Raw genomic sequence first — 12821 nt, forward strand, 5'->3', positions numbered from 1 at the left:
TTTCAGTAGTTCATTCTTCCTCTGTGCCTGTTGGATGACATTAGCAAGACAGTAGCTCATGGCAGGGCAACAATCTAAGCACCATGGATGATTTAAAAACTTTCCCCTATTAACAAAGCTGAGTAACTTTTTTACTTACGGCAAAAATTTTAAAGAGGTTTATAAGTGAATCAGAGAATAAAATTCTCCTAAGCTTTTTGGTCTGGAAAGTTAATTTTTCAGATACTGGTATCTGGCACAGGTCAGAGCAAGAAATGATGTATTTTCAGAGACACATTCAACCCCAGCATTTCCAACTCTGTGTCATGATAAACCCAAAAAGTCTAATTTTTAAGTTTTTCTGTTAGCTAGAAATTGTTTTAAAATAAATCAATTCGAAAGTGCAGAAATACCTCATTTCTACAATACCACAATGTAAAGTGCTGCTGCCTTTGTTAGGTTTTAATGTTAACATTCCCTTCAACTTAAATCGACCAAGTGAAAAGCAATAGGAGCACTGCTGGTTGAAACAAAATGCCTTCCTCTTGTCACATCAATCCAGTCTGGCACCACTCAGAACAAGCTGAAGATGCCCAAAGCAGCCATGTGTTCTTCCTTCTATCCCCTGAATGCTGGTGTGAGCCCACAACATGTTATATTTTGACAGACTCCATTTTCCAATGCAAATGTGGTTTGGAGAAAAGCTCTGAGCCATCTCTGGGGAAAACGGCTCCAAAGGCTCCGTGCCGAGGCACATGAACACCCAGGCTGACCTGACTGCTCTCCTGTCAAAAACAGGCACAAATTCAGCTCAGGGAGGCACAAAAGACATTTTACCAGGGGTGCAACGACCTCTTCCTTGCTTTTCATATCCTTGTGTAACGATTTCATACTCAGATTGCAAGGGACTTTTTTCCCCTCCTTCTCTGTGCTCCAGGCCGTGCGGATTCTACCGCAACGTACACATTAAACAGTGGCTGGCAGTACTCTATAATCACCCAGGAATGCAATGGGAGTCACATGGGGCTTTGCTCAATACAGCTGTTCACTGGCCCAGCTGAACAATAAACATTTGAAGTATGGCAAATGTTCTTTGAGGGAGAAGGTTTGTTATTAGTGTAAATACAAAAGGACTCTTGAAATGGCCCAACGACTTCAGCTTCACTTCAGGAGTGCCCAAAGTTATGAAGCTGGAGAATAAAAAAGTTGAAAACCAAGATGTTATTTTCTTGTTATTCAAGCAGTGAGAATTCATTTAAAAATATCTGTATGACCTCAGGGGAGTCACAACCACAGAACCCAGAAGATTAAAGAAAATAAGCTTAAAATACCTTCCTCAAAGAGTCATGCATTTCTTTCCCAATTGTAAGAAGTGATGGGCAAACCTAAAAAGGTCCAGAGGTTTGGATACATCTCCAGAGCAGCTGATGCCTTCTTAAAATCCCCCTCAGGGAAGATTTCTGCTCACATTTATTAGGAACTAGGAAGCTGGTTAGGTTTGAGCTCATGTCTTTGCACTGCCAATCCGAGTCCTTCACTACCTGCTGCTACACAAATAACTGAGTCTCCAAATCCAACACCAATAGCAACAATGTTGGCCAAACCACAGAAGAGGTAAGAAGCTGCAAACAGTGAATATAAAGTTGTTCAGATGGTATTTTCTGTGGGAAGAGAGTCCTGGGAGAGATTAAAACCATAGTCACAAAACAGAAGAAAATAAAAGCTGGAGGCTTTCTCAGAGAGTGCAGTTTTCGCCATCAGAGATATTCTTCCTGTTATGTCAGACTACTCATAGCTGACTGCATTTGCACAGCAACCAGCCAGACACTTTTTTTTTTTTAAAGTTATATTTGCTCTGAATTACATGTTTTCTGGTGTCAGCTTTAGAGGTAGATAAAACCTAGCTGCAGCAACAGCTTTTAAATCAGCTATCATATGTGCTTCAGTCAACAGAAACCTTTAATTAAAGCATTGAGTTACATGGGTTATGGTTACCATATAACTAGCAACATCTTCAAATATTTGGATTGTAAACAATCTTCATAACTTGGAAACAGGCATCATCTTTCCTACTTCACACTGAAGGCTTTGCAGGCATTTTGTAGAGGTTTGGCAACAGGGAATGACAGAAGGAAGTGCTGATAAGCTGCTGCAGCTCAGCAATAAGGTAGTACAGGGAAAATACAGTAGATATGTAATGGTTTGTGATCTCTTATTTTCCTTGCTTTGGAAAAAAAACCTCCAGGGTCTTTGCATTTATATTATCCCAGACCTGGATTTGATGGTGCACCAAGGCATGAAGCTCTCTAATGCTCTGGTTCGAAGTACAAAAGGATGCTGATTTTACAGTACTTACTAGCCAGCTGCTTTCAGTAGTATAGAGCTACTTCTTTATAGGTGATATTGTAAGCATCCTATTTAATCTTGCTCTTCACATTCAGGAGAAAGGACTTGCATATTAAAAAAGAGCACTGGACATTAGAAGGATTTACGAAGGAAAAGAACAACTGTAGAGATTCCTATTAGCTAGATGAAAAACATTAGATGCCCTAAATCAGGTATTCTGATTAGCATGCAAAAAGTATCTGCTCAATCTAAATAGGCTGAGCCTGCTAAAACACTCCACAGACCAGATGTAAAATGGTATTCAGACCATTACCGCCTACTAACTTTAATTTCTTACTCAATTCAAAGGAATAGAATTATGTATATCTCTACCTTTTTGTGAGCATCAATTACAAATGATTTCTGACCCATGTTCCTCTACCATCAATCAAGAAACAGTCTGTTGTCTATAAACCAACGCTAAAATACATGTCAAACAGGATTCCTCACAGAAGAACAGACAGCAGATGATGGTAGACATATGGCTACCTTTAGAAAATCCTGCCCTTATCCAAAACTATGAAATTGCTATATTTACCTGTTCCAAAAAGCACTCTGAAGTCTCTGGGTTTAGGCTTCACTTTAATGAAGCATTTCAGAAGAGGAAAATCATCCAAGTGTAAAGCCATGACCCAAACCGGAGCTGTACCTGCCACCAGTCCCTGGAGGAACATACATTTATGAGATCCCTGTCAGATCACAAGCTCATCAGGTTCACCAGAAAGTCTCTGCATGATAACAGCTGCCCTAGAGGAACCTGCTAATACCCACCCTAAGCTTCAGCTATAAACTTGATGTCTCCTCCATCTTTCACTTCTCTTGAGGGATGAGTCCAGCAGGCTTTCTCAGGTCATCAACTCCCAAAAATGACACTTTAGGGATGTCCCCTCCTCCCCCAGACTTTGAGTAGTAACTGTATTTTTATAGCAGCTGGTCTAGAAGGGGAGATTCAGCTCCTTTCTCAGCCCACCTCATACCTTCTCATGGGGCATTTAATTGCCAAACACAGATTTGAAAGAGAGTTGGTGAACAAAACAGAGACAAGTACAGCTCTGCACCTCTCCCTCTGGGGTAAAAAAATCCACTGTTCATAGCACTAGACAGAAAAAGGGAGAAAAGAACCAGTCAGGGGGCATCAGTCTAGAGCCTGGTCAGGCTGGACTGGTCCCTACTTCTGAGGCTGTGTTTGGGTTTTAATCAATAAGCACTCAATGTTAAGTGTATAAACAGCCACTGAAGGAGCTCCAATCTGGGCCAATGCCTAAGAGAATGCTATTAAAATGCAACAGACATTGCCTCATTAAGAACCACGCAGCACAAAATGTCCTATTTTGCAGAGCTAAGCATCAGACACCTTGTCTTGTCTTGGAAGGTTTTTAAAGGGTTATGGTATCATATTCACCTCAGTGGGGAGGTTTTCACTGACTCACCAAAGCAGGATCAGGTCGTTATGGCAATAGATCTTGCTAAAGACAGAGAGACATCCCTGATTCTGGAGTGGCCAGCACACTGCCATGCTTACATTTCTGCACTGGGCCACAGGACAGGAAAATGGGGAATATTGTTATTCTTCTGGCATCCCCAAGCCACATGACCATGCCACTTAAAGCACCACCCTTAGGCACTTCACATTTATTTGCTTGCGTGCTCCCTACAACAGGTATATTTCTGTTTGGATTTTTGGTGGGCTGAGCTTCTAAATCCTTAATCTCTGCATTGCTTAAAGAAGCAAGACTGTATTGTGTGTTCAAAGCAGCGGAGCTATAGCTAGAAAAGCCCCCTCCTCTAATTAAAACCACCCATTTACTTTTTGTGTACAGAGAAACATAACACAGCAGGAAACAACTGTCATATCAAATACCCCCTTATGGTAATTGTGGTTAAATACTGACTTTTTAATGGTAACATACTTATAGGGGTTTGGCAACAGATGCAAAAATAAGTAATCACTTTTTCTGGAGGGCTACCAAAATGGCAGGTTTCCCAAGTCAATCAGTTCTCCCAGGGACTGGGAATGTAGAAAGCAATTTAATGCTGCAAGGAATATGACAATCTATTTATAATGGCACAGTGTGAGAGGCTGAGAGGAGAAACTGCAGCTGTTGTATAAGGATTATAACTGACTGATTGTTTCTAACAAAATGTATTGCTATATCAAAAGGAAGTACAAGTTTAGCTGCCTGGCTGATTTTCCTTCCCATGTACAGGTGTGGTGCCAGCTTGAATGAAATCAGGCACCGAGGCTAAAAACGCCTCTTTGCAATCTCCCTCTTGACACTCCGGGGTAGCCTTTGTAAACTCTCTTGGGGACTCTCTGCATCAGAACCCACCCAGCCTTTGTTAAAGTGAAAAGAAAGGCTAGCCCAGATTCGGAAGACCCCACAGGAGCATCACGAGGGATAGAGAGCATCCCTGAGTGTTAAATAATAGTCCTCCCACTTCAGTTCTTGAAAAAGCTTTGCTTCCTGTTTCATATTTACTTCTTTTCCAGCTCCCATATGTATTTCTATGGGCTGTTGAATAACAGTCCCTCCATCCTAAGGGAAGGCTGCTTGCCAGCGCAGAAAAGAAAACGATTCCTGCATTCTATGTACAGCACATTACACATGCCAGATGTTATAATGACTATTATGTTTAGGATCAAGGACACAAAATACAGAAAACAGCAAAATTGTCAGAGCACCCAAAGCCACCCACTTTGAAGAAACCATGGTCCAGCAGCTGGCTCACCCCCAGGACACTTGGGTTCATACTGTGCTTTTCACCCTGGTTTGAAAAGGCCAAGGACTACAGCAGCAGCTGTACAAGGCTTCTCTAGCAATGTATGAAGGCCTGACATCCTTTGTAAAAAACTGAAATAGAAAACAGGCTTAGCAAAACATGCCTTTATCAAGTAGAATGCTAAGCATTATCTCGCTGTTAATATAAGCAAGGGGACTTTTTGCTTGTTGATGTGGTTAACCATAGTGCAGGGTGTAGTTCATCTTCAAAATCTGTGCTCATGCTTTCCCTGCAAGAAGATAATCCAAGCCTGATTATTTTTTTCCTACACCCTTATCTATTACATAGTCAGCTAAAATCTAAGAGACAGAGATGAGAAATCTCCTGCATGTAAATCACTCTATTTTATACCCTTTATGCCCTTGGAGCATGAATTTTCCATGGCCATTTGGTGGAAACAAACCTAGTCCTCAGTTTATGCATCCCAGTACCCCAACTTCCTGAAAGCCAGATACCAACAGATACTCAGGAACACTTGGGTCTCTTGATTATAAAGATGAAGGGCTGGTAATGACACACAGACAATTAGCATGTCTCCCACTGCTTTGCCGTTCCCCATCACCTCAGGATCATTCTCTGGCACACAAAGGTCTGTTGCACACGCTCAGGCTGTTGCAGGGTGGTTATTCCTGTGGGTTGTTTCCAGCTAGCATGGTACATCTTGGATACTTGGCACTTCCACATGTATTTTTGCCCATCTGGAAGAACTCCCTGATTATTTGGCAGGTTAGTTACAGAGCCAACTAGTGACACCCAGAGATGCCACCACACCAGGTGGGGGTCACCCCAGCATTGAGACAAAGCCAAAGCAGACTGCAGCACATCACTAAGGACCAAATCAGCCACCAGCAGCCCTTCATTCCCACCTGGCTCTAGCATGGCAGGTCACCTACACACACAAACCTTGCACCTGGTGGGGGTGGGGTTTTGTGTTGTTTGTAAAGAGGTTTATTGCTCTTTGAATCATACAGACAGCTGTGGCAATATGACTCTACCTGCTCTCCCAGCCCTGCCCAGTGGCACAGAGGGAAAATCATTTTTTCTTGCATTCTAGATGGGCAGCTGGGGCACAGGAATAAGATCTCCCTACAAATATACACAGAGTTCTAGCATTTATACAGCACCTTTAAGATCAGGGATCTTAAAGCACTTCAAAATACCAAACATCACCAGACCCCTGTAAGGGCTGGAGTAGCAAAGGGAAAGTGGGAGAGAGCTCTTACAGTGCCTTGTTTCTGCAGGCTGGTGTAAGAACAAAAAATAAAAATAAATAAAACATAGGTAACTTGAGAAACAGTGGGTGTATGGGGCTTCAGGGGATTTTTGCTTCTAGAAAGTTTCCACTTGCATCTTTCAAAACTTTCTCTTTCAAAACATCAATTAGAAGGTAATTTAAATGATGTTCACAGGGACAAAGTCCTAATCCTGGTGCCTTTTGGAAGCCTCAAGTCAGGCTCCACAGATCTGCTGCATGCACTGAAGATCTACAGCCACTGCCCAGTTACAATAACATGCACACAGATGGTCTGAATATACCAAGCAGCGATAACAAGAAGCCAATGCAATTATTCTTCACTCTTCAACACAATTCAAGTCATGCTTTAAAACTGAAGCTAATTTATGCCATTAAAAGGTACCTTTTTACCCCTTCTGATTAGTGCAACGAGGCCTTACTACAATTAAAATTAGACCTAATAGGTTTTCAGTACCTGAATAAAAGACCTCAATATTACCTACCCTTTGGCTTCAATCTCAACTGCAAGACTGCTATATTATCCACCTCCATACTATAAGTGGCCCAGGTATGTGGGATTTTCTCTCCTTCTCCCTCTCAACAGCTTATTTTCTGTGTGAAAGAAAACAGATCAGAGGCCAAAGGCAGCTGCAGCATTCTCCATCCAGCCAGGCTCACAGGGCACCTGCTGAGCATTTCTGCCCCCTCTTCAGCCAAGGCCCTCTAAGTGGTTGTGCCAGAGCAGAAGCTCAGCTTCTCCAGTCCATGCCAATGTGTGGGAAGAAGGCATCACTCAAGGGGGACCAGGAGCACAAGCACACAGCAGGTGGGGATGCTATAAGCAATCAAGGTAAATCCTGCTGGCTTTGGAAGCTAAGAGAGAGCCCCAGGCAATCCCTGATCTGTGGTTCCCTCCCTAAATTGCACGAACCACCACCCTTTCCCAAAGCCAAAGGGCAGAAAGACAGCCACATCTGAAAGTCCATCCTCTCTGAAAATTTTTCCTGTGTAAGCTGGTACCTTCAGGTACAGGATCATAGCAAAAAACTTGTGGCACAGCATCCTCTTTCTCCTTAAATCCAAGAGCTTCACCCCACAAGACATCCTAGGTGCTCCTGAAAAGAGAGGCCAAGCACCTAGAACCAGCCCTTCTGGGGTGGAGTGAGTGGGTGCCATGGAAGTACAGAAATTTATGGCAGCAGACAGGTACCCCATGGATTCAGGTATTCCTGGCAGTTCAAGGTATTGACAGCTACCTTATGTAGTTGTACCCTGCAGCTGCACCTCAGCAGCAGCTAAGCCAGGTAGAGAGGAGGAACAGCACTCCATCTGAAGAAACCTAGAAGCACTCTGATGAGGAATGCCCCCACCGAGATGGCTACTTCATTTTAGTAGCTCGATCCTGCACATATCTCTTCAACTTCAGTCTTTTTATTAGTCATATTTTCATAGGTGCCAAGAATCTAGCTACAAAGAACACTGTACAACTCAGGCATGGAAAAAGTTAGTTCTTTGTGGTACGTTGCATTTTAGATGAAAAACCACTTCCTCTCTTCCACAGCAAAGCAAGAAAGCGTAGGCTTTGGTTTTATCAGTCATTGCATCTGCGCCTTTTTAACAAGTTTAAAGTCTGTGAGCCAAAAATGTATCTTTCCCTCCTTGACACTCATGTAAATTTGAAACATGTATAGCTTTATTGGAGTTTACAATCATAAAAAATGATGAATGCTGAAATTTTTAGTTTTTTAATTCTACAAGAACAAATTGTTTCACAGAATAATGCGCTTTCTCTTGAGAAGTCTCAGAAGTTACTTCTCAAGCTACACCATCAAATCACGTGGAACTTCAATGTGCTACTGCACATGGATTCAGAGTGGGTTTCAGATGAGTTACCTGCTGTGGGATAACAGCATGGCTCTCTAGTGACAGGGGTGGCTGGGGAAAAGGAAGCACTCACTGTTGCTCACCACCCTTCTGGATGGTCCCTTCCAGTCACACCACAATCTGCTTTAACCATTTAAAGAACAAACCTTTTCCTCTTCTGGCATTTGTTATCTTTTCCACTTCTTGTTATTACAACAGAAACCCACAAGTATCTATTTTAAGGTTATCTTTACACTGTGAATTTTCACTAGGAGATTTAAAAAGGTTGGCAGTGGGGAGATGTATCTTACTGTCCTTTATCTCATGCCTAGACATTCAGGTATCTTCAAGAGGTATATTAGTTCTTTATTATCTTTCCTCAGTTGAGCTAAGTGTAATTCTCAGTGTATTTCTGTGGCTATCCATAACTTTTTTATCTGCCTCTCTGCTTAGCTAGCTGTCTGGTTTGATATTTCCAGTTTGCACTTAGCCAGGCTGGGTATTCCCCCTTTGTCTTTCTCCATAATCATATGCATCAATCAGAGCCTTTCTTATTCTTTCTGAAGCAGATAGGGAAGAAATATAGATGGAGCCATGCTCACCAATGCTTCCAAAGAAGAAATCAACACCACACAAGAGGCTCTGGCTGCATCAGCCTTAAGATGTGGTAATTTGAAACAGAATATAGGTCTATAAAGTATTAAAAAAGCCCCAAGTAATAACATCTTGTACTTATGTAAGAAAAACGTTGACCTCTTAGTAGGAACTACAGTATGGCTCATAACAATATATCCCTGTGAGCTAAAGGCCTGGTTTTTAATGTAGTCATTTAACCGATGAATAATTTCAGATGTAGAAAAGACAAAATAATTTATACAGATATTACACACATTTTGGTAGCAGAACAGGAAACGCTGCCCAGGTGACCTTCTTTAAGGATGAGATTTTCACATACCTAAGTTGTTAATAACTGCTGCAATTGTTAAGGGTATTTAATTAATTTGTTTTAATAAAGCATGACAGTAGCTGATGAACACTGCACCAGAATGTCACTGCTATCACTTTCCCTCTGGCACCTCAGCTTCCTGGTGTTCAGAAAATAGTTTCAGCATTCCCATCTGAGTTTTTCAATAACAAATCTCAGATCTGTAGTCAGCCTAGAATATTATATTACCAATCTTCTTCAGAAACATCATCATTCACACATCCTGCACCTACTGACTAAGTAGAAGGCAAAACCATCCGTCACTGGAATTAGTCTCCCACACAGCTGTCACTTGTAAGAAACAGGGATCCTGTGCTTCTTTCCCAGTCTCCAGTCATTCCCATCTCTTGATACCTGACATGGAACACATTGTTGGATGACACCCTCCAATTCCCTTTGCCCCAGAATTTTGCCCTTACAAGCCTGATACACCAAAATCCTTGGCCTGTTTCTATGATTACTGAATAGTCTCTCTACCATGCTGCTGGTTTTCCACACTCAGAGTTGTATTTTGTAACAATATTTTGTATGAAGTTATTTTATATAAAAGGTTGAGCTCTGGGGAAAATTTAAGCTATACCCCTCCAGGAATTACTGAGTTTGTTGACTGTGAGGAGAAAAAAAAAAAAAAACAACCAAATTTTCAAACTTTTTAAAAACATTTTAAACAAGTACAACTAATTAGAGTATGATCAAAGCCAAGTGAAGCCCTCTGGAGCAGCTGCATTCCCTATATTTGTGAAAATCAGGCCATTTAGATAGTTATTTAAATAAGGACTATTGGAACTAAGCCAAAGCCCTTTGAAATCAATGGGATTTTTTAATGACTTCAATGCAATTTGTATAATAGCTTTAGAAAATAACCTATTTTATTTAATTCATTGTTGCTGCTGACTGTCACAATATAGACTGAGATATTTTTCAGTTGCAAAATCTACATAGGGAGAATAAATTCACACAAAATTGCTTAAGTTGAAAGAGACTTCTTGAGAACATCTAGTCCAAGCCCCCAGCTAAAGCAGGGCCAGCTACAGCATGTTGCCTGAGACTGTGTCCAGTTGGGTTTGGAGTATCTTGAAGTATGCAAACTCCATAACCCTTCTGGGAAACCTGTCCCAGGTACTGTTTAAGTACCCTCACAGTTAAAAAAGCCAAAACAACCAAATAAACCAAGCATTTACTCCTTTCCCCTTGTCCACCAAGGTAGCAATAACCTTGTAAAAGGAAAATGGGTTGCTCAGGGGTGATTTCATCTTTATAATCAATCCATGCTGACAACCCCAAATGACCTTGTCCCTTCATGTGTTAGCAAATACATTCCAGGAAGTTTTTCTACTTCACCCTCCCAGGCATCAAGGTGAGGATGATTAGCCTTCAGTTTCTCAGAGATCCTTCCTGCCTTTCTTGATACTGAAGCTCTAAAGGATCTTCAGGAACCTGTCCCAGTCATAATGACCATTTGACATATTAAAGATAGTCAATGGCCTTGCACTGACATCAGCCAGGTCCCTCAGCTCTCAGGGGTGCATGTCCAGTGTGGTTAAATGCCCCCTAGGCTGAGTCTCCTCCACTAAGTCCTCCTTATTCCAGACTTTTCCTCTAGCCTCAGGGGCCTGGGATTCCCAAAGGATAATTTTACTGGTCAAGTCTGAAGCAAAAACATCTGCTGTCCTTTGCTTGTTTTCCTTCTTTTCGGAATGGGCCCTTCTTGAGCTTGGAGGAGGGGATCCTTGAATATGACCCAGCTCTCCTGCACCCCTTATCTCTCCAGGGCCATGTCCTATGGGATTCTTCCAAGCAGCTCTCTTAGGCTGAAGTCTGCTATCCAGAAAACCAGGGCTTCTGTCTCAGTCTTGTTCTTCCTTGTCTGTATCAGGTCCAGGACATCACCTTTCCCTGTTGGCTCCCTGACTACTTGTGCCAGAAACATCACCAGGATACTCCAGAAACTTCCTAATTGCTTGTGCCCTGCTGTATTATTCCACCAGCTATTTTGTGGGTCCCCCATGGGGTGAGGGCCTATGAACATGAGGCTTCTTTCATTTGTCTGAAGGCCTCAACTATTACTTCTTCCTAATCCATAGCGGATACCCATTACAACAGCACCCGTATCAGACTGCCAACTCCTGGCCCATTCCAAGGCAAAAGTTGTCCTAAACCTATTTACAAGTTTCTAGAAATAAGAAAGGACAATATTTCTGTAGTCACTTCTACTTAAAAAGAAAAATAAAACCCAAACAAAACAACACCCCAAAAAACACAACCTGCAACTCTGGAACTGAGTGCACTTTTTGCCATTAGACACAAAGGGACACTGGAGAAGTTCACTGTGCTAGGTCAACCTTCAGTTTTAGAATGTCATGCCTGGCAACACAAATGTGTGATTACACACTCAAAGGTGGCTTAACTCAAGGTTTTCTATCTGGCCTTTGATGAAAATGAACTTGACAGCGATGCTGCAGGCCCAAACTATATCCCACCAAAATGTTCCACTTTAGAAGTAGAAGTAGTTTTGGAGAGGCACAGATAAATTGGAAAGGAGCTCTGGGGGTAGCCTGTAATGATGAGTTGAGGGAGCCAAAGTGCTGGAGAGCTGGTGATGTCACAGTGAGTCCGGCATGTCCCAATGCATTGTCACTGTTGTCCATGGCACGGTGCTGGAGCACCCTGTACACACAGGGAGCCATGCGTGCCCTGAGGCCTACAGGACAACATGCCTGGCACTCCAGCCCTGAGAGCAACCACACAGGAGTTGTAACCAGGGTCTGCAGAGAGTCCAGACCACCAAGTCAGTCCAGAGTGACAAGGCTGTTCTGAGGTCAAGCTGGAAAGTCCAGCCCAGGGATGAGGATCTGGCCTTCAATCAACAGGGCACCTGGCCAAGTGCAACAGCAAGTTACAGAGGTACTCCCAAGCAAAGGGAGTTGATGCCTCTAAGGATAGGAAACAAATCCATGCTCACCAACCTGCAATGGTCAGGGCTATCACCCTCCAGGAAGAGGCAGGAAATCCAGAGACATCTGGATATAGGAGAGACTTCCTTTTGTGAGGCAGCATTTTGCAGAATAAAACCATGGAATCATTTAGGCTGGAAAAGACCTCTGAGATCACAGAGTCCAACCATAAACCTAACACTGCCAAGTTCACCAGAAAAGCCTAAAAATATCTTAGCCACAAGTGAAAATTGCTATTTTCCATTAATTTTGATACAGTGAGATCCCTCTCAGGTCTTGTTTCCCTGCTTCCCAGCCTCTCCTTTACTTCACAAGGCTATTTTCTGTTGCTCTAATAATAGATCACGCTGTAATTCTCATGACTAATACATAATTCTTGATGCAATCCAGGTCCTACCTCTGCTTGTCTGGAGTTCAATCTTGACTGTCTAGCAATTGCTGAAAATGAAACTCAGGCAGAAACTAAGCCATGCTTGACTGAGCATAGAATTTATTGTTCAACTCCCTGTTTCTATTATATATGACTCAATTATCATCTCCTGCCTCTTTCAGAAATCTGGATATGCACAATGATAGATATCACTGAGACCTCACAAGAAACAGGATGATCCTGTGCCTGAATCTAATGTTCTTCTTTAGT

The 12821-nt window shown here is 42.3% G+C and overlaps 1 protein-coding gene across 12 annotated transcripts in view; it reads right to left on the reverse strand.

Annotated features, from left to right (window-relative positions):
• Window positions 1-12821, reverse strand: part of DUSP10 (dual specificity phosphatase 10) — a 261089-nt gene that overhangs the window by 47938 nt on the left and 200330 nt on the right. Inside the window, exon 1 of one of the 12 annotated variants that reach the window (XM_086878814.1) lies at window positions 2903-3026. The exons of the other annotated variants lie outside the window; for them this stretch is intronic. The gene's annotated coding sequence lies outside the window, so the exon portion shown is untranslated. Of the gene's footprint in view, window positions 1-2902; window positions 3027-12821 lie in introns of those variants that run through there. 12 annotated transcript variants of the gene reach the window in all.

This window comes from Cyanistes caeruleus, chromosome 2 (genome assembly GCF_971803275.1).
Source record: "Cyanistes caeruleus chromosome 2, bCyaCae1.hap1.1, whole genome shotgun sequence".
In the NCBI taxonomy this organism is placed as follows: Eukaryota; Metazoa; Chordata; class Aves; order Passeriformes; family Paridae; genus Cyanistes; species Cyanistes caeruleus.